A 22,861-nucleotide genomic window follows, 5' to 3' on the forward strand; every position below is an offset into this window, starting at 1 on the left:
TTTCCCTCCTCAGACTTTCTGTTAAAAAGGTAGGGCTTGACCCAGCTATCCTGACAACCCGACATTACACCTGTCCGTTTATCAAGGGGGACCAGAGTCATCGCAAGCAGGGCCATGTCTAGCCAGAAAGGCTCTTCCTTCTGCCGGCAATTCACAAAGGCTCCTGGGCCACGTGAAAGGAAGCAGGCTGGGAGGAAGATGATGGGCGGGTGGTCAGAGCTAGCAGCCCGCAGGGGCAGCAGCCCTGGGGGGTGGGTACCCCTGGGGAGGTGTGGCCGCTCCCCCCCTCAGCCCCCACTGCTCCTTATGATTTCTCATCCCTGGTAAGAAAATGTCCTTTCTGGGCTTCCCTGGTGGCGAAATGGTTAAGAATCTGCCTGCCAGTGCAGGGGACACGGGTTCGAGACCTGGTCCGGGAAGATCCCACATGCCGCGGAGCAGCTAAGACCATGTTCCACAACTACTGAGCCTGCGCTCTAGAGCCCACGTGCCACAACTACTGAGCCCCCGCGCCACAACTACTGAAGCCCGTGCGCCTAGAGTCCGTGCTCCGCAACAAGAGAAGCCATCCCAATGAGAAGCCTGCGCACCTCAACAAAGAGTAGCCCCCGCTTGCCGCAACTAGAGGAAGCCCGCGCTCGGCGACCAAGATCTAATATAGCCAAAAATAAATAAAATAAAATAAATTAATTAAAAAAAAATAAATAAAGACTATGTGGTTAAAAAAATCACATTGGTTATAAAAAAAAAAAAAAAAGAAAGAAAGAAAAGATCCTTTCTGCCCAAAGAAGTTGCTGTGATTTCGTAACAGGATGACAGCCTCCTTACTGTTGCTGTCGGGGATGGGATTGTTCGGGGGAAAGAAACATGATTTCTTGATTTTCTTCTCTAAACTGCAAATGGGGAAAACAACAGGAGTAAATAACATTGTTCTGAAAACACCTCGTGGGGAGGGAAGGTCGTGATGTTTAAAAGAACATTCTGGTTCGATGCTCAATTTAGGGTAATCTAATCATTGATGCAAGTGGCATTTCTGCTCTTTCTAATACACTCCTTGGGGGAAACGCATCACCAGCGATGGTGGGAAACCAATCAGGATAGAATCCTGCCGGTGCCAAGCCCCACAAGGGCCCGCTCCCTCCCGCATTTCCTCTGGGGTTTACCGTGACGTGCTGCCGCCTCTCTGCCCACATCAGCACCACAGAAGGTATGAGACTTGGGCCTTGCGTCACACAGCTCACACCACGGATGAAGGAGTAAGATAAGGAAGCGCTGCGAATTAATAAGGAAAATGCTCACATGGGAAAGAAGGAAACCTGAGATGGGGTACGCAGGACTCCGGGCTAGGCCAGGGTATGGGAACTTGGTCACCTGCGCGGCTCTCCCTCCTCCCCAGCCCCAGCCACCCCCCAGCTGCGTGGACCCAGCACTCCTCCTCTATCCCACTCGGCCATCCGGACCTTTTATAAAAGGATGCAGCTGCCTGAATGGACAGTGTGGGCTCGTGGGAGGAACACCTGGCCCACAGGTGGAGAGCACGGCCCACAGGTGGAGAGCACGGCCGTCTCAAACTGCTTTTTTGTCTGGCCACGTCGCGCGGTTTGTAGGATCTTAGTTCCCCAGCCAGGGACTGAACCCAGGCCACGGCAGTGAAAGCACCAAGTCCGAACCTCTGTACCGCCAGGGAATTTCCTTAAACGGCTTCATAGATGAGGATTTACAGCTAGGATTTGGGGGATGGGTAGCCAGTGAAGGTGTGAGCCCCCAAACACGGTCAGGCCTGAGGAGCTCACAGGAGCCCAGGGCAGGAGCTGGACCTGGGGGAGGCCGGGGCCAGGGCCCAGGACCCCACGGGAGGTACCTGGAGAATTAAGCTGAGGGCTTCTCAGTACATCGGCCGCTCACTTAGTGCCACCAACGCTGGAGTGCTAACTGGGGTGCTCTTTCCTGCCAGCCAAGCCCCGGGTGGTGGGGTGATGGGGGCACGGGCTTGCTGTGAGGCCAGACTGACCTGGGTCCCCATCCTATCCAGTTACTTAGCCTTTCTGAGTGGCTGCAGGACGAAGGGGACAGTGTGTGTGACACCCGCACTGGGGCGCCCAGCACCGAGCAGCCTGTCTCCACCCCCTCCCCCAGTGTCTGCACCACCTGTCCCACCTCGAGCTTCCCCCTCAGCCTGTCCTTCGAGGTCTAATTCAAAGCCACCTCCCAGACCCTCAGGCTAGAACGGGTCTCCGGCCTGGACTTGGGAGCTGTGTGTCCTTAAGCAGGTTACCTAACCTTGCTGGGTATCCATTTACGGGTAAAACAGAGACAGTAAAAATACCTGGCTCACAGGGTTATTGCTGGAATCAGAAAACAAATGATTTGAATGAGTGAGTGAATAAGCACGGGGGGCGGGGCGGGGACGTATCCCCACCAGGCTCCTCCCACGGGGGGCTCTGTCCCTTCACAGGCACGAGGCAATGAGGGGGGCACCAGGCAGCTCAGAAACCATGCTTCCCAAGGAGGCGAAAGGCCAGGGCATGAGTGAACCCAACGACACCAGCCTCTCCCCCTGGCCCTTCTCTGGACCTGCATCTCCACGTGTCTCTCCCCCGACCTTGTCTCTGCATGTTTTCCTCTGTGCATATCTTTCTCTCCCTATCTCTCTATCTCTGCCCAGAGTGTCTCTGCATCTCTCTCCCAGGCTGTTCGCCCTTCCTGTGTCTTTCTCCATCTCCCTGTCTCCCTCCCCCGTGTCTCTCTCCCACTGTGGACATCTCTTTCTTTCTTTCATTCCGCGTGTCCGTGTGTGTGTCTCTCTCCATCTCTCCCCTCCTCTTGGTCCCCTTGCCTTCTTCTCTCTGCAGATCTGTATGTGTGCGTGTGTGTGTATGTGTGTCTGTGTCTGTCTGTCTCTCTGCACCCCACCCCCATCATCTCTCTCTCTCCACCTGTCTCTCCCGACGTGTGGAGAGCAGGGCAGGACCTCACCTGTGACCATGGACTCAGGCTTGGCACAGCATGTCTTCAGGCTGGTCTCTTGCCAGATAGGAACAAGTATGTTTTGCCAAAAGGCTCACAAATCAGTACCATCCCACTCTGTACAAGTCCTGGGGTAAATTACTGTTACATGACTAATGTTCCCTGGGACAAGAACACACTTTCCAAGACAGAGCCCATTGCCCCAGCCAGGGACCCCCATGTCCAGATAAGAGAAAATAGGTACTGATTTCTGAGATTCTCATAGCAAGGCTTTGTGGGCCCCCTATACAGAGCCAAAAGAACCCTTAATAAGTTCTTTCTTTATCTATCTAGAAAAAAGTGTGTATGTCTACGTGGAGTTTTTTCTTCCAATGCCTTTGTAAAACTGCCTTCTCACTCTCCGTGACCCCTGGGCAGTAAGCAGATAAAGGAGGTCAAACAGTTATTGATCTTCCCAGCCATTTCTAGGGTGTCACCGCAAAAACCAACACAGACAGTCTCCAGGAAAGGTTGTCAGGACTGAACACCATTGTTGCTCCTCACTTACTGTTTAGCAATCAGTTGATTGTGTGGCTGTCCTGGAAAACTCTTATGCACCCTTCAAAGCCCAATTCAAAAGTCCTCTCTCTTTGCTGCCACTGCTCAGCCCAGGAACGTCCCACCCATTGCTCCCAGGGAGCCTTCAGAAGGCTGGGTGCACGTGCCCCCTTTGCCTCCTGACCTTCTGCTAGTCTGTGAGCTCCCAGGGCACAAGGTCACCATCTCCCCCAACGTCTCCCAGCAGCTAACACAGCGTCTGGCACCTGGAGGAAGCTCAGTGGGCCTGTTCATCGAAGGACCTATGAGGAGGTGACCATAGTTTGCAAAACAAAGGTTGCTCCGCAAGTTTTCACAGTCGACCCTCCCATGGGGCTGCATGCTTAGGGTCAGATGCTTTTGGAAAAGCTGGGGCACTTGTACAATACGCCCCCATCCATATCTTCCACCCCTGGAGTTTCTGGAAGAACCCAGAAAGAAGCAAAAAGGAGCCTTAAGTAGTTAGAACCCTGGTCCCTGCCTTGACAGTGTGGCACGATGGAAAGAACGTGAGATTCAAAGCCAAGAGACCTGGCCTTGAGTTCACGCCTCGGCCTTGGGCTGAGCAATGAGCCTGGGAGCCTGGTTCACGCCTCCATACAAGGACAAGGGTGCTTGTGGGACGCCTGGGAAGTGAACGTGTAAGGTAGCTGGCCCTGACCCTGACCCTGGCCAGGCGGGCCCTGATTTCAGCCCAGAATTTCTGAGAAGAGATGGGCGGTTCTGTTTAAGTGAGCTGCGGAGCAAAGTGGCCTCTTACCCTGACAGGGAAAACGGAGGCACGGGGCTGAGAGGGTTGGGGAGTGGCTCCCAGAGGCCTTTTAGCTGCCTGACAGGTAGGAGGTCCTTAGAAACATTTGTGGAATGAAGGAAAGAGGGAGTGGACATAGGGAACTCACCTAGTGCACTTCGGTAACCTAAACGGGAGGGAAGTCCCAAAGGGAGGGGATAACTGTACGGGTACGGCAGTGTACATGTACTGTTGTACAGTGGAGGCTAACACAACACTGTAAAGCAACGATACTCCAACAACAATTAAGCAAAAAAAAAGGAGTGGAAGTGCGGGGCTGAAGGGCTGTGCACAGGGAAGAGGGAGCCAACCTCCGCTGGGCCTGGAGGGGCTGAAAAGGAAGATCTGTGAGTCAGACAAAGACAAATATTATATGATATCACTTATATGGGGAATCTAAAAACTAATACACATAAACTTATTTACAAAACAGAAACAGACTCACAGACATAGAAAACAAACTTAGGGTTACCAAAGGGGAAAGGGGGGTGGGGAATAAAGTAGGAATCTGGGATTAACAGATACACACTGCTATATATAAAATAAACAACAAGGTCCTACTGTATAGCACAGGGAACCATATTCAATTTATCTTGGAATAACCTATAATGGAAAACAATCTGAAAAAATATATATATTATGTATATGTATATATAAAACTGAATCACTTTGCTGTACACCCAAAACTAACACAGTACTGTAAATCAACAATACTTCAATAAAAATAAATAAAGAATAAAATAAAATAAAATGCCCCTTCTATTATCAAAGAATAATAACAGTAGTTGAGAATGTTTTATGTTCTTATTTGACAAAATTTAAAGTTAGAAACCCTATCTTGGCCCTAACTTAAAAAAAATTTTTTTTTAACCAGTTCATAGAATCCTAAAGTCTGGGAGCCACCGCCCCTTCCTTGGGTCCTAAAAACTGACTTTCCCTCAGGCTTCTCTTGACCCCCAGAGCCTCGCCTCTCCAAGACCCACGTGAAGCACCTGTGTGACGCCCTGACCCCCTGCCAGCGCTGAGGGCAAAGCTGAGGTGGCTGCAGCCTCAGGCGGAGAGTGGCAGAGGCTGGGGGTACAGGGGACCTGCCTCACCGTGGATGTCACCCTGACCTCATCGTCCCAGGTCCCACACGCCTGCATAGGCCCTTGCTGCTTCTCAAATCAGTCTTCGAGGCCAACAGGGCGGACATACTCCCCATTTGACAGATGAGGAAACTGAGGTGCAGAAAGGCCAAGTGACCTCTCCAGGGTGCCCCAGCAAATGAACGGCAAGTCCTCACTGACTGACCACCAGCCCAGGGCAGTGGGGATTATCTCTGCCCTCATGTTAACCTGGTCAAGCAAACAACCTCCAACCACCCTGTGTCTGCAGAACTAACAAAGCATAATTTTCATGAAAAGTCTTCGTTTTCAGTGACCAATTCAAATCAAAAAGCATTACGTGTCTAACCTGCTCAGAATTTTTTAATGTCAAGAACGGAACCCGCCATCTGCCTACAAGAAAGAGCCTTGCAGTCTTCCTGACCAGCTAGAAAGCTCTGTAAAGGCGGGTTCCATTCTTGACATTAAAAAAATCCCCACGTCTCCTTCCCCACCTCTCCCTGGAGGCCTGTGCTGGCTGCTGTGAACTCTCCTGACCCCTTGGCAGGAGACCAGACCAGATCCCAGACGTCCCCAGAGGGCTACAGGGGAAGAGACAAGCCTGGGTCTTGCCCCAGCACACATGACCTGTGCCAATGGAACCAAGTGATGGGGGATGGAGTCAATTGCTTCCCGGATAATTAATTTAGGTCCAGACAGCCCATTAAGAGAAAAAGAGATTCAAGACTAGAATGGAAAAGTTTTAGCTAATATGTGGGTGGGGATAAAGGTATATTCTACCTTCTTAGAAGGGGCTTAAAGGGATTACGGGCGGGGAAAGAGGAGGGTCCCAATACCTCAAAAGGAACAGGATGCAGAAGAACCTCCCTCTGCTAGAAATCTGAGATGGGAAAAGAGGGAGGGGTCAGGCAGGGGTGAGTACGGAGAGGCAGCAGTGCTCCTGGTGTTTTGTTTTGTTTTTAAAATAACAGCTTGTTGAGATATAATCTACACACCACACAACTCACACATTTCAAGCGTATAATTGAACAGCGGCACAGAGGCATGCAACCATCACGGCAACCAGTTTTAGAACATTATAAGAAATCCCTTACCTGTTAGCAGTCACGCCCCGTTTCCCCCCACCTCCCAACCCCAGCCCTAGGCAACCAGGAGTCTACTTTCTGTCTCCATACATTTGCCATTCTGGATATTTCACATAAATGAAATCACACAATATGCGGTCTTTAGTGACTCACTTCATTCACTCAGCAGACTGTTTTCAAACTCCGTCTGTGTTGTAGCATGAGTAGTACTTCACTCCCTGGACCGGGAAGATCCCACATGCAGCAGAGCAACTAAGCCCGCGAGCCACAACTACCGAGCCCGTGCGCCACAGCTACTGAAGCCTGCGTGCCCTAGAGCCCATGCTCCACAACAAGAGAAGCCACCATAATGAGAAGCCCGCGCACCGCAATGAAGAGTAGCCCCCGCTCACCACAACTAGAGAAAGCCCGCGCACAGCAACGGAGACCCAACGCAGCCAAAAAAAAGAAATTTATTTTTTTTAAAAAAAGAGCATAGATAGAAAAAAAGACCAGAAAGAAAAAAAAACAGAGCTTCGTTAACTTCGTCCCCTGAGCTGCCCCTGGGTTGTGGGAGGTGCTCACCTCCCTCTGTGAGGCACAGGGCCTGTCGGACCCTCTCAGGCGGGCTGCACTCTGAGCTTGCCAAGACTCAGCTGTGTCTGTCCTCAAACCTGCTTATTCCAGTTGTACTTATTACATTACTTAATTAAATTTTACAAAAACCATTGGAATAGGTGTTAAAAAGGAATTGCTTTTATGAAATAAGAGTTGAATTATCTGGGGAAGACTGCTGTTAACTCAGGCACAGACAAAATAGCTGTATAATATTAGGGATGTATAAAAATCTGCAAGGATTGGGCACTTAGTTCCTGCTTCACTTGATAGAAACCAAGAATCACAGAAAATGTATTAAAGGATACTACAGGGCTTCCCTGGTGGCGCAGTGGTTGAGAGTCTGCCTGCCAATGCAGGGGACACGGGTTCGAGCCCTGGTCTGGGAGGATCCCACGTGCCACGGAGCAAGTAGGCCCGTGAGCCACAACTACTGAGCCTGCGCGTCTGGAGCCTGTGCTCCGCAACAAGAGAGGCCGCGATAGTGAGAGGCCCGCGCACTGCGATGAAGAGTGGCCCCCGCTTGCCGCAACTGGAGAAAGCCCTCGCACAGAAACGAAGACCACAAATGAAGACCCTAGTCAAAATTAATTAGTTAATTAATTTTTTTAAAAAAAAAGATAACGTGGACACCACCAGTGGCAATCCGAGAAAGGCCTGGGCCTTAAATCAGATGATGGCAGAACGAGCGCACGTCTTAGGTTAAAATGAAATGTTTTACATTAAAATCAAATGCTCAAGGCATGCCTGTATTCTTTTTTCTTTCACTTTTATGATCCCCTCTTTAATACTCTTTCTAATTAAGCAACTTGTTGCCAGGGCTGATGGTAGCAGAAGAGGGCTTTTTCTGGACACAAATATACAATGGTTACCTGGGCAGGTGTGACAAGATGTCATTTTTTCCTCTCTCCTTTTTATCATCTAGTATTTTCAAGATGTTCTAATGAGTATGTAGAGAGTATGTAGCTTTTATAGTAGAGAAAAATGTGTCATAAATTTTCCTTTTTAAGATTCAGATTCTATTACTTCCAGCTAGCAATGGGGAGAAATTCAGGACTGCCACACTGTCCGGGCCAGCACTGTCACCGGTGGTGCCAACAAAGTACCCCAGGGCTACACAGGTAAATGAGGAGAAACAGAAAGGGAACAGCATAGAACCAACCAGGACTCCCTGACAGGAGTGTGCTGCTACTTTCACTGAGAGGTAATAAACACTGAAATAGGGTCCTTACTTTGGTGGAAACTAAGATAGGCCCCTCCACTAAGCATTTTGGGTCAGCAGTTGGAGAGGCAGCCTAGCTTTTGGAAATGAGACAAGGCTGCCAGATCAAACAGGTTTGAGTAACATCACGCCACGCAAATCTGGATTTCCTGGGAGAAGGCCAGAATCCAGAGTATTTCTAAAGAAACACAAGGCTTCTGCTTTGATACGTGCAAAATAAGGCAGTTAAGAGGCCCGTCTCACTGTACCTAAACTTCTCCACTGCTGATCAGCTTCTGCGTCCCCAGCACCATGCTGGGTTTACAGCAGGCATCTAACAATGGGATGAAAGAATGCATGATGCAGTGCAGAGTGGCTTATCAGGACACTGATCCTTCTGCTGCAGACCAGGGCTTCTGAAATGGCAGGGGCCATGGAAACATGCCTCCCATCCTTCTGCTGCACAGCCACTCCTCACATTCTCATAACTAGGCTTTCTTATGTTTGAAATACAGTCTGCTAAGCCAGGACCCCAACTGAATCCACAAAGACATGGAAATGAAGGGACTGGGGAACTGAAAGCAAGCCGATTGGGCCCGTGCTCTGTGCCAGGAACACGGTGCATCCCAGGGATGTGAGGGAGGCCTCCGGGAATTCCCACCCTCACCCGGAGAGAGGCGATAACCCACGGGTGTTTAAATCCGTAGGGGACCAGGGGCCGGCAGAAGGACCCAGAGTCTCTGAGCTGGACTTGAAGGAAGGGACTGACACCCCCAGATCAGATCCTGGAACCCCAGGGTAGCAAGAGGCACTTCCGAATGCGGAGTGGAAAGTGTGGCCACTTGAAAACTGTTTTCCTCCCCCCACCTCTGCCCCCCGCCCCGTCCCCACTGCCCCCCCATAGGTCACTACACCCGTGACTGGAGCTCAGCCGGAACGACCATTATCAGGCACTGGGAGGCACAGTTTTTACCGAACACGAAACCACCGTGATCCAAGTCGCCCACCAGCTCGGGAGGAAGCTCCCCCTGGATGCGCTGGATCCCGGACCCCGTGAGGTTCGGCCACGGCCGGGCCTGGCGCCGAGGAGGTGCTCAGAGGGGAAGGCTAGTGGGTCAAAGACCAAACCAGTGACCGTGTGAGCGAGTCCTCCCAAAGATCAGGGCCCACCGCTCGGACCCCAGAGGCCACGTGGTCAGACACACTCCCTCTCGTGAGCTTGGCCCACGTGGCAGGCTGAGCTCATGTGACCAGCTTCCACCACCAGCCAGCACCTGGGGCAGGTGTTCCAGAGACGACTTCTGAAAGTGAATTCCAGTCGCACAACACTCGGGCTTGTCTGTGAGCGCCGTGTCCCTTTGAGGATGAGAATGGTTCGCACCACCCCCTTCCCCCCGCCCCCCTTGCCCCAAGCAAGTAAATACAAATCCCTCAGAAACTAGTGTGGGCAGTAGACAGGGTGTCGAGAGGGAGAGAGAAGGGGGAGGGAGGGGGAGGGCCAGCATCTGTGTAGGGGGATACGGGGGCTTTAATAGACATGGAAAACAAAAGGGGAGGGAGAGAGAGAGTGACAGACTGGGTCATGTTCTCATTTTTATACCGTCGTCCTGCAGATACAGAACTTTTAGTTCGCTTGCCGGTGACCACGCTGAACGCTCTCCCGGCACCTAATCAATGTAACTAAACACCTGTCTTGGGTCTGGGGTCCTCAGTTCAGTTGCCCAGTCAAAGGCGGGGGGGGGGGGACACTCAACTGATGGTTTACACCACCTGGCTTGCGACTTAAGACACAAACACCCTCAAAAGTATCTGGAGATGTGTTTTGGTTAACAGTCTCTAGAAGACAGAACTGCTTCCCTACCCAAAGAGGAAAAAAGCCTCTTCGTGGAGCAGGGTGGTGAACCAGTCAGACAAAGTGTGCACCGGGGGCTCCAAAGGCCGGTCCTAAATGAGGCACGAGGGCTGGGATGGGGTCGAGGACCAGTCAGGTGGGGCATCCCGGGACCAGGATTCCTCTGCCACATCCCAGAGCTTCCCGGCCCGGCCTCTGCGGGGCCGGACCAGCTCCTCGGCAGCACTGCTGGAAAAAAAAACAGAGGAGGCCAGCAGTGCACCTTCACACCTCTGTGCCACCAGCACCCCGCCTCCTCTCAGAGAAAGGCACCCATGGAACAGAGCTGGTGCCCCACCAGGGGACCTGTGGGCCCCTGCTCGGACCAAGGCAGGCCCAAAGACCCCAAGGCATCATGCACACGTGAGCACACACTCACACATACACGCACAGATACATGCCCCCTCGGGAGCACACTCAGACGTGCCCAGAGACTCACGCTCCATTTATAAACTCAATTACTCCCCCTGGTTTGCGTACATAGACCATCTGTGTGCTCGAGCTACTTAGAAAATCTTCCCCCAAATGGCCAAATGTTCTCAGTGGTTGCCCCGTTGCAGGGAGGGGTATTACACATTATTAATCTGTTTTCTAGTTTCTTTATATTTTCTGAATATTCTACAGTGAACACGCACGTATCACATTTACATTCAGAAAAAGTTCAAGTTACAATTTTTAAAAGTCTTTCTAAGGCAAGTAGTAAGTAGCATCCAAGTAGGACACACTCAGATATCTCATTTTGATTCACATATAACAGCACTGAGCGTCTCCATGTACAAAGGAACAAACCGAGGATGGGAAAATGCACAGAGCTGCCCAAGGTCACCCAGCTAGTAGATGGTGTCTTACTGCTGGGAACAGGCTTCTCTGGTGTTTCCCAAAGACAGCAGAGTGAGCGAGCGAGACAGAGAGACAGAGACAGACAAAGGGAAAGAGAGAGAGAGAGAGACAGGGAGAGACAGCGCATTGAGAGGGGAGGGTGGAGGGTGGAGGGGACTGTGGCGTGCAAGAAACCCGTCTTACTCATTTGATTATAAAATATTTCTGAGCCACCAGATGGTATAATAGAGGCTGCAGATGCCCGATAGCTTTTCTTCATTTCTCTGCACCAGGCTCCATTTCAGGGCCCTGCAGAGTGATATCCAAGAAGTTATTGTGGACGCCATAAAGACAATAACTGTACAATTTAAGAAACACTGCTCAATGCATCCGAGTAACAGATGTGCCTTCATTCCTGCTTCCCAGATAAATGGGCCTTTGGCTACCCCTCAGGCAACTGGGGGCCCTCGGGCAGAGGTGGCCCCTTCGTGGCATGGCCACCCGCCCAGGGATCTGGGCTCTGTTACATAATTAATCCTTGGCTCAGAGGAGCAGTACAGCCTCCACAGACAGCCCGACTCAGCGGTGATAGCCCCGGGGAGAGCGCGCATCAAAGGCCGTGTCTTCCTCTCCTCCAAGATCAAAGCAGGGTTGATGAGGTCACCGTAGCACGCACTCAGTCTTCCCAGTGGCTTGTTCTGCTTTTCTTTTCTAGTTTTAATAAGGGACCCTGCATCTCTGGTCCTTCAATAGCTCAAGAACCTAGTTTAAAAGCAACAGGTCAGGGCCCCATGCAGACGGACTACACAGCCCTCTGCTCCGCGCCGCTCGGTCTGCACTTCAAAGAGCTGGTGCGCTAAGGTTCTCAATAACCCAGGAAAAGCGAGATCCTCCTGGGGCGCGGGCCTGCCCGAGGCTCGCTCCGTAATTGCTTGCCTAGGAAGAGCTCGGCCGTGGGCTGTCTGTCCAGCCTCCAGGCTGAGCCCTCTGTCCTTCTTCTCTGGTCACTCTTTACCCCGCAGCCGCACCCCGAACAAGAGGATGGCAGAAGGACTCTATACGCCATCGGTGGCCCATCTAAACACCCCTCTGCAAGGACGTGCTTTGCGTCTGCCCTTCAAACTCAGTTTTAGTCGGTTCCAGTGGGGTGACTCTGAGCCGCCACTGGCCACGCGCAATCCAAGGTCTGCAGTCAAAGGCAGCTGCGCCGTACCAGAGGCCCCACCCTAAGCCCTTCCTCACCCTGAAAATGCTGCAGACTTCAAGGAGCCTCCAAATTCAGAAACGAAAGGAAGGATGACCCTGAGAACGGGAAGCGCTTACATGAAAGTCTGTGGGCAGATGCTAGGCTGGCTCACCTGCCCGCCCCCCCAGCATGGCCCACCATCCAAACACCCCCTACACACACACACACACACACACACACACACACACACACACACACACACACACGAGTCCTGGGGGAGATATGGTGCCATCAGTCCTTCACACCCTAGTGTGAATTACCACCAGGTTGCATTCATCCTGCCCCAGAAGGGAGCCACTACTCAGAGCACGGACCCTCTTAGCAGAGGGGTAGGGGAAGAGGGGATAAGTAATGAGTGAGGTGTGTTTTAAGGGGGTTGCCTTAGGGGAGAACAGGGGCAGGATGGGTGCAGGAGGGGAAGCGGGTGCAAAGAGGAATGGAAAGGACTGAATGTTTCCCTTGTCTTAAAACTCTGCCAACCTCAACTTGACTTTAGTTAGAAGGAAACAGTCCTCCTCCCTGGGGTCCCACGCAAGGCCCTAATCAGGAGCTGGCAGCCTCCAAAGCCCGTGTTTCCACCGCGTGGCTCAGCCGCGCCCTGGCTGGTGCGTCAGCCTCCCCGTGAGGGGGACAGGGGACACTGCGGGGAGAGACGCAAACAGCCACTTACACGCCACAGCCTTGGATTCAGGCCACAGGACAGACAGACGGAGAGAATCCTCAAAGGCCAGGCTGGAACATTCTGGCCAGCCTGGAGGGCAGCCAGCCCACCCCAGGAACAGAGTGTGCCTCTCCTTGCCCTGAGACAGAACCAAACTCAACCAGAGAGAGAACTGGAGGCACAGAAAGAGCTTAAACACATCTGGCTCTTTACGGCCCAGATGCCTTAGCACATGCTGTTCCTGATGCCTGGAATGCACTCGCCCCAAATTCTTCCCAAGCCAAAGTCTAGCAACCCTAAAAGCCCAGGCTAGCAAATCTCGCCCCGCCTCCCGCCTCTCTCAACCACTAGGCCCTGCAGGGTCAATCAGTCCCTCTTGGAGCTCTCTGGGCACTCATCCCCTTGGGCTATATTATTTATGTTCATCCTCCCTATCAGGCTGGAGGCCAGGGACTGCAGCGCTGCACGGTATCCCAGGAGCCGGAGCTGCCCGGCCTTGCACTCCAGGCGCCTGCGCAGAGAAGGCGGGGTGCCCCTTGGAGCCGAGCAGTGCAGCGTCCCCACCCCCAAGCTCATTCAATGACGAGCCACTGATTACTCACCAGCGATAAAACATCTGCCTTCAATCCTATAAAATCCCTATCTAAATGAAACAGCGCAACTCCACAAGGAAGGACCCCTGAAACTCCAAACTCCTGGATCTTTTCAAAATATTTGAATTTTCCCCAGGGTAATCAAAAAGGCGTTGCTTTAACACAGTCACATCCTTGCAGAAGCACTGGGCCATACCAGCTTCTGCTCTATCTGCGCTTCTCCCACGTCTCCCGGGCGGTCTTACAACACAGCCTGAGCAGCCCTGGAATCACTTCCCGATTTTGTAAGGGCCAACAGTTCCCCATTAGGTTTCCGAAGTCTGTGGGCAGCTTCCATGACTCTAGGGGAGAGTTTTGCTTAAAGACCCAGCCCACACCCTGCGGTCACAGCTGAACCTAATAGAGAAGCACCCCCGTAGTTCAGTTTCTGCCACAATTTCCATTTTACATCTAGACCCTTGGGTTCAGCCTAGGCTTTAAGAAACTTTGCCCGGGACAGCCAATTTAAAGCACAGCTCCGCTGAAAAACCTCCCTCTAGATGCATTATATGGAGCATAGGTTAGTGGGCCGTCACGTAATTTATTTGGAATTTAGTGCACATCCAATACAGTATGTGGAATTTATGACAGATGTTCCGAGGGGAGGGGGAGGGATGGGATGATTTAGCCCAGAGAAGAGAAGTCTGAGGGTTAACCGAATGAAATCATCTTGATTATAAGAGCTCTTTCTTACCCAGAGGAAAGTCAACAGGACAGGGATGCAGGGACGGGAGAGGGGAGCTCTGGGCACTGAAGCCAGCCAGAGACAGAAACCTGCAGGTCCTGTAGGCTGCAGAGTTTCTTCTCAGAGGCTCTTCAGAGATCAGACTAAGTCCCGAAGGAAACTCCCCTGGTATCCAAAGTGACAGTAGAAAAGCAAAGCTTTGGGAGTGACAAGCTTGGGGCTGGAACCCAGCTCTGCCACTTACAGACCTGGTGGCCCAGCCAGTTCAGCCCCCTGTGAGCCTGCATCCCCGTGGGACAAACGATGTCACCCCTCCAGGGGCATTGCCACACCCACTTACAGGTGGCCTCGCAAAGCCACCACCTCTACTGTTGTAAGTGACATTCTGAGTTATCCAACATTAAAGAAACAATAATAACTAGAACATTTCTCTGACAACCCTTAGCAGGATTGTGGTGCAGTTTTTAGCAACAGGCCCTATAACATAATCGCCCCTATAACATAATCGCCCCTATAACATAATCGCCCCTATAACATAATCGCTATGCCTTACGTGGTCAGAGCAGCCTGAAGCCCACAGGAGGAGCTCCAGGAATCAGTAAAGGAAGCATTAACAGCCTTCCTGTTCAGGTGAAGCAACTGGGCTCAGAGAGGTTAAGCCACTTCTCCAAGGCCACACAGCTGGTTGGAGGGCTACATTTCACACTCAGGTCTGTGTCTTATTTCTGTTCTGGGGGTGGCGAGGTGGGGATGGGGCTAGAAAGCAGGGCAGGCGCACATGCCCCACCGCCTACCATTTGATTCCCAAATTTCTGAGAGGTCACAGTATGAGAAATAAAGAGATGTCTGTGCCCACAGACTTTACCAGATCAACATAATCAAGTGAAACAACTTCATCCCAATGTCATGAAGCCCAGATTATCCAAGAATCCCCTGCATTTAGGGGCAGAAGGAAAATGTCTTCCTTCTTTAATCGCCAGCCTTTAATCTCCCACCTGTCAAGTCTGGATCTCTCGGGATAAGGAAAGGGGAGGGTATCAGCCAGGGTTGGGCGACGCAGGAGCCCCAGGCCCTCGACAGCTCTGGCAGTAGGAAGAACTGGTGTCAAGTAACCCCAGGAGGCCCACTGGTCCAGGGGACCGGTTCGCCAGTCTGGTTGCTAAGCCCCAGTATCCAGAAGACTGTAGCGAGCTGTCTCGGAGTCTTGCCGTGTAAACTTGTACGCTCTGTACCACGATTTCCCTATCTGTAGCACACAGATAACAGCGCCTACCTCACGCTGTTATTGGTCTGTAAACGTTTTATTGTTAAAAAAAGAATTCCAATATGGACAAGACAGAGAGACTAGTGTAATGAATGGTGGGTACCCATCACCCAGCTTCAGATGCCCAACTCGTGGCACATCTTGTCCCCTCTGTGCCACCACCACCGCCCCCCCCCGGTGCTTCCTGGGAAACATCCCTGTCCATCGCTAGCTATCTCAGTAGACCACTGGGGCAGGAGCCCTGACCTTTAGACACCAGGAGGGGGCACACAGTAAGAACTCAATAAACATTAGCTTGCACTTCTCCCCATTATTACGTCAATGAGCCCACATGACCGCACTGCCACGGCTGGCACAATGAGCCGGGCACGGAGAAGGTGTCCAAACAATCACAGCCACCACTCTGTGAGCATCTGCCAGTGCCAAGCGAGACAAACGTCACCTTGCTGAGTCTGCCCTTCAACCCTACGAAGTGGGAATTATCCCCACTTCACAGCTGGGGAGACTGAGGCTCAAAAAGATTAAGCCATCTATTTTTTAAAATCACACAACTAACATCCAGCCTGTCTGGTTCAAAAGTTCACACTCTGTTCCCTTATGTTGCCTCCCAGTAATTTGTCAAAATACTGTCCATTAATACCTGCTTGGTTTTGTTTTTAAAGTATACAATTCAGTGGTTTCTAGCGTATCCATAAGGTTGTACAGCCATCACCACCGTCTAGTTCATCACATTTCCATCGTCCCTTCAAAGAAGCCCCACACTGTGGCAGTCACTTCCTAAGGCCCCTCACTCCCAGCCCCGGCAACCACTAATCTACTTTCTGTCTCTTTAGATTCGCCTATTCTGGCCATTTCATATAAATAGAGCCGCACAATAATTGGCTTTTTGTGTCCGGCGTCCTTCACTGAGCATAATGTTTTCAAGGTTCACCCACGTTGAAGCATGTGTCAATACTTCATTCCTTTTTATGACTGAATAATATTCCACTGCATGGATATATCATGTTCTGTTTATCCAGTCATCAGTTGAGGGACCTTTGAGTTGTTTCCACATTCGGGCTATTATGAATAACGCTGCTATGAACATTTGCGTACACGTTTTTGTGTGAACATGTGTTTTCGATCCTCTGGGAATGGAACTGCTATGTCATATGGTAACTCTATGTCTAATTGTTTGAGGAAAGCCAATTTGGTTTTCCAAAGCGCTGCACCATTTTATACCCCTACTGGCAATGCTTCTATTTCTCCACATCTTCACCAACACTTGTTATTGTCCAGCTTTTTGATTTTAGCCATCGCGGCGGAGGCATCCATTTATATATAAGCATTTATAGTTCGTCCTAAACTTCTGTGAAATCTCACGGGCTCCTCAAGGCAACCACACAAGGTAGGCAGAGAAGACTTTTGCATCTTACAGATGAGTAAACTGTAGGCTCAGAGGGAATGAATAACCTGACTGAAAGACGATAGAAGGTCACCTCCATCTCAAAGAAATAAGAAGTATGATTCTGAGCTCAGTTTCTCCTCTGCTCTAGAGACCGGCCAGACACTGGCAACTCCACGAGGAAGAAGGACTCCCGCCGTTTATTGTGACCGCACTGTGAGGTTTACATAGATGTCAGCACCTCAACATCACTCAAACCAGTCCCCTTGGTCTAAAATGCACCACTCCTAAGAAAAAGCCACCCTCCCCAGTAAAGAATCATGTCTCTTCAGTTCTGCCCACTAAAAGGATTTATAATGCTCCTTTAACTTTTTCTAAAAATAGTAAATCCCCTCCCCAAATCCAAAGATGGTCAGTGACACAGATTAAGCCAGTGCCGCAGGGGTGGCTCGTCCTCAGAGGGCAGGCTCTACAGCGTCACCAGGGACACCACCAGGGCCTTCCTAAGCCCGGGTCTGGCCCAGGTGCTTCCTTCCCAGGGGACTGCACACCCAGCCACTGAGCGTGCTTGGAAAGGGAGGTGGGGAGGAAAAGGCAGGCTGTGGGAGGAAGGGAGCAAGGGGATGGGTGGCAAGATCCTACTCACAGCTTCCAAAGGCCATAATGGCAGAGAAAGAGCCCAGGACGGGTCTGGAATCAGGGCCTCTCCTTATCACCAGCTGTGCAGCCCTGAGCACATTTCTCAACCTCTCTGAGCCTCAGGCACCTCGTCTGTAAATAGCGATGAAACGCCTGTAACACCAAACCTCCCAAGGCGGCTGTGAGAAGTAAATAAAATATGAAAGCAATTTGACAACTATCAAGCTAGATGAGCTGTTATAGTCATGAGGGGGGAGGGGTGCAGTGACGTATTTCCATGTATTGTTTTCTTCTAAAAATGGTCATCAGGGGACTTCCCTGGTGGTCCAGTGGGTAAGACTCTGCGCTCCCAATGCAGGGGGCCTGGGTTCGATCCCTGGTCGGGGAACTAGATCCCTCACAGCACAACTAAGAGTTGGCATGCTGCAACGAAGATCCCATGTGCTGCAACTAAGACCCAGTGCAGCCTAAATAAATATAGTATATTTTTTTTAATAAATAAATTTTAAAAAATAAAAATGGGGGCTTCCCCGGTGGCGCAGTGGTTGAGAGTCCGCCTGCCGATGCAGGGGACACGGGTTCGTGCCCCGGTCCGGGAAGATCCCACATGCCGCAAAGCGGCTGGGCCCGTGAGCCATGGCCGCTGAGGCTGCGCGTCCGGAGCCTGTGCTTCGCAACGGGAGAGGCCACAACAGTGAGAGGCCCGCGTACCGCAAAAAAATAAAAATAAAAAAATAAAAATGGTCATCAGAACTGATAATTACTTATAATTTCACAGCAGACATGCAGCAACAGATGAAACCTAGTAAACATAATAAATGGCAAAATCTTTACAAATGTGCATATTTCTAACCTAGCAACTCTACTTCTAAGAATCTATCCTCAGGCATAAACACACAAATTGGGGGAGGGAGGTACAGGAATGTTCGTTATACCATGTGGTAAATTGTAATGTTCAAAATGCTCACTGCCCCTCCCCCACAGTGAGGGGAGGGGGTACGGTGAGGTAGGCCACCCCACTGACATCAGGCCTGGCCATATGGTTTGCTTTAGCCAATGAAGTGTGAGGGGAACTGACACGTGGTACACACCAATTCTCGATTCTGAGCAGAGGCTTAAAGAACCATCGTGTTCCACCATCTTTTCTTCTTTGCCACGAGACCAGCAATGTCTCACATGAGGCTGCCCGGTCCGCCTGGGTTCCAGAGGGACGAGGGCATCAAGCAGAGCCATAGCCAACAGGGATAGTCATGTAACTTGAGCAAGAAAGAAACCTACGATGCTGTAAACCATGGAGATTCGGGGGGGGTCATTTGTTACCAGAACATAACTTAGCTGACTGACACACAGCCCTGTTCCTATTAATACAGAACTGCAAACAACCTAAATGGCCAGCTAAACAAATTCTATCTATCTATCTATCTCCACAACGGAAGGCCAATAAAATGATGTAGACATTGGCATGGAAAAACATTCTCAATATGTTAACTTTAAAAAAGCAGAATTAAAAAAAAAGCAGAACATAAAATAACAGTACTGACAAAGGATTAGTCTCTGAAATACAAAAATATCTATAAATCAATACGAAAAAGATAATTACCCAAAAAGAAATTGAGCAAAGGAAATGAACACACAATTCACAGCAGAGGAAACCAAAAAGGAAAATAAACATACTGAAGTGTTCAGCCTCGCTAGAACTCAAGAACATACAATTTAAAACAACCGTGTGATACTGTTTTACGCCCATCTGTCATGTTTACAGGTCTTTACAGAACCATCAATCAAAATAAGTGAAAATATGATCTTATTTTTGCTAAAGACATACATTTCTATTACAAGTATATACAGGGCATCTATAAAGTCTGGACACAGAAGACATTCTTTTGTTCCCTCACAGGTTGAAGATGTTCTTGACGATGCTGTGTCTACCTGGCAATGTTTCCAGACCTCACGGACTCCTCTATGTAGACAGGAATAACTCTTGAGGGGTACACGACAGCATGCTAGCAAGAGTTGTGGGGGATTTTTTTCTTTCTTCTTTGCTTTTCTGTGTTTCCCAAACTTACCCAGGAAATTTTGTGTGAAAAAAACAATTTCTTCAAAAATCAAGTCAAGCTCAAAAGCAAAACGGCCACAGGTGAACCCTGGACGTGTCAGCTTCGGGAGCACGAAGGAATTCCAGTTTACAGGGAAGGTCTGGGGCAGAGGAAGGAATACACCTGCCTCCTCGAGAACACAGACTCTAGAAGCTCGTCCTAGGTGGTGCCTCGCCCCTGGGCATGGCCAGGTGAAGGCGCACCTGACGTCAGGACCCTGGGGAGCTGCCTGGGAGGCTGCAGTGGCTCCTAGCCCCGGAGGGAAGGCTTCTCGCTGCCTGTGCTGAGGCCAGGAGGCTACTGAGACCATCGTGCTGGCTCCCCTGATCTCCAAGGCAGAACCGTTCCCCCAGAGGGTTCACAGAGAGTGAAGGAGAGTCAGAAGGAGAAACGCCAAAGCCCCAAGCACAGGCACAAGTGTCTACAAGTAATTATGACCACCTGATTTACACTCTGCTCTGCTTCCCGAGCCTCAACAGTAAAAACACATTGCTTGTACCAGAGGGGAAAAAATGATCTTTAAAAAGAGAAGTAGCGGGCTTCCCTGGTGGCGCAGTTGTTGAGAGTCCGCCTGCCGATGCAGGGGACACGGGTTCGTGCCCCGGTCCGGGAAGATCCCACGTGCCGCGGAGCGGCTGGGCCCGTGAGCCATGGCCTCTGGGCCTGCGCGTCCGGAGCCTGTGCTCCGCAGTGGGAGAGGCCACAAGAGTGAGAGGCCCGCGTACCGCAAAAAAAAAAATTAAATAAAATAAATAGAGAAGTAGCTTTGTCTGCTTCTGCCCAAAAGGCTGATTAAAGACCAAGCCCACCAGGACTCAGCTCATACCTGGACCTCTGCACCCCACCTCTCCACCCCGAATTCACACCCCACCCGGCCCCTCCTGGCTTCCCCTGCCTGGCCCAGTCATCTTAAGGAGAATCCCCCCATCCTTGATATCTGATACCCCCAATCCCTGATCACATTCCTCATCCCCCACCTTTGAGGTCCAAGTCCTCAACCTGCCTGAGGCAACAATCCCGTTAGGCCAGCTTAGCAAGATTCCCCCAACACTTGATGTGTCCTCTTCGTAATTTTCCATCCACTGACCCCTCGACCCTGCTCCTTAGCTATGAATTCCCACTTGTCATCGCTGTATTCTCCCCCCCGTTTAACAGGGTCAACCCTTTTTCAATGGTCCTGGATAAAGTCTCCCTACCGTTTAGCAAATGTCAGGATAATTTGTAACAGCCCTCGGCCTGGCAGGGAGTACAGGGGCCAGCCTGGGCAGAAGCTGCCCAAAGAAGGGGTGGTAGGATCAAAAAGGGACTTGCAGAGAACCACCGGATGGTGGGGATGGGACAGTGGCTGGAGCGAAGGAGGGCAGTTCCAGAGAAAACAGGGACTTAAACACACATTAAAAAAAAAGTCAGAGAACATGATGAACTTCATGGTCCTGTAACAGAGTCTTTACTGGAATGAGATGGTAGATGCTTAGGCCAGAGGAAATGAGAAGGGAAGGGAGGTGGGCTGGGGACGCAGTGAGAGGATGCGGGCTCTGGTCCAGCACTGCCTCCAAATGGGTGACCTTGGGCAAGTCACTTCCCCCTGGAACCACCCTCTGACAGCTTCCACAGAAGTAAGAAGGGAGGCAGATGAGATAAGCAAACGAGTGTTTAGGAACCATGTCTCTGCGAGTCTGCAAAACAAGTAATTCTGCTCTCACGTCAGGGAGGAGGGGCCTTCAGCAGCCCCGGGGGCGTGGGACCCACTCCAGTTTGATGCCAGCGGCAGGACAAGGAAAATCCTCCGACTGCAGCCTGTCTCCATGCACCACCGCGATGCAAATCAACACTCAGAGCTACGCGGAGTTCAACAAGGCTAAAAGCCTCAAGGCCCTTCTTCAGAAAGCCCGTTACCACTCATCCACAGGCTGCCATCTCTCAGGTCTTGTGACGGGATGACAGTGGTGTCCTTGTCTCCCACCCGGTTAGCTGGGAACCCTGCGCCCCAAAGCTGTGTTCAGCCCCCTAAAGTGCAGACCACATCCGCCAGGCTGCAGGGAGGGGACAGCTGCGGCTCAAGGGTCGGTTATGCGGCCTGGAGCATGGCTACGCAGTGACCGGCGGGGGATGCTGAGGGCCAGGACAGATGCTCACACGCAGGGGTCCCACCGGCCACGTCCCAAGCTGCCTTTCCTCTCAGCCATCCTCACCCACCCGGTCTAGGCAGCCACGACAGTTCATAGGAACAGTGGGGACAGGCGCCCTCACCTTAGTGACCTCCAGTGAACGCACCTACAGCTTTTGATAGGATATGCTTTACGAGCCAAAGAAGGTGCGCACTGGGGAGGCCTCGGAGATTGCCTAGGTTAGTGTTTTCAAACATTCTGGCTACGGATTTAAAAATGAAATTTTACCCAGAACCTCGATAAAATGCAGGTGCGGGGTGAGGGGGGGTGGCAGGGCAGGCGGGGCGCTCAGCAGGGCTCAGGCCCCCCCATCCACCCTCCTGCACCCCCAGCTGCAGAGCAGGTAACTGCGACGGCTCTGTCCAACCCCCTACCTGGTGCCGCGAGCGCAGGTGTGCACCAGGTTACAGCCCAGCCAGCAATCGCAGGGCATGACACGACAACAGGCAACACGGGGCTCCCCCCAAGATGACAACAGGTGACACGGCTTCCCAAGTGAAATGACCGCAGGTGACACGAGCCCCCCCCCAAGGGAAATGACAACAGGTGACAAGAGCTTCCAAGTGAAAGGACAACAGGTGGCACAGGGCTCCCAGGGAAACAATGGCAGATGACACAGGACTCCTAGTGAAATGATGACAGGTGACATGGGGCTCCTAGTGAGATGATAACAGCAGGTGACACAAGCCCTGCCAAGGGCACGTCACCAGCACAGGCAGTAGCTCAGCCAGGGGCCACCACGGCATGGCCAATGTGGCCGAGCAAGTGATGGCGCCTTATTTATTTCCAAGTCCAAGAAGATCAGAAACACCACGCCAGATGGGGAGGAAGGAGTAGCCGGAGAGGACACAGAGCCTGGAACAAGCGAGGAGATAGACAAGGCACAAAACACGCGAACTCACAAGGTGAACGGTTTTCCGCTCCCCGAGGACACACCTAGCAAGGAAGGATGTCCAAGCCAGCCTTGAAAAGTTCCTGGGAGTTCACTTCCTACCCTGGAAAATCACTTCCTGCATCCATTTGGCCAACAAAGATTTCCTGAGTGTCCCTGGGTTTG

General features: G+C 51.3%; 1 protein-coding gene across 2 annotated transcripts in view; it reads right to left on the reverse strand.

The window, feature by feature from the left end:
• The window catches only part of HPCAL1 (hippocalcin like 1), a 111,881-nt gene that overhangs the window by 62,009 nt on the left and 27,011 nt on the right, over positions 1-22,861 (reverse strand). The gene's annotated exons all lie outside the window — the stretch shown is intronic.

Source organism: Delphinapterus leucas, chromosome 13 (genome assembly GCF_059928025.1).
Source record: "Delphinapterus leucas isolate spDelLeu-1000000601 "Yukka" chromosome 13, BTC_Dleu_Yukka2, whole genome shotgun sequence".
NCBI lineage: Eukaryota > Metazoa > Chordata > Mammalia > Artiodactyla > Monodontidae > Delphinapterus > Delphinapterus leucas.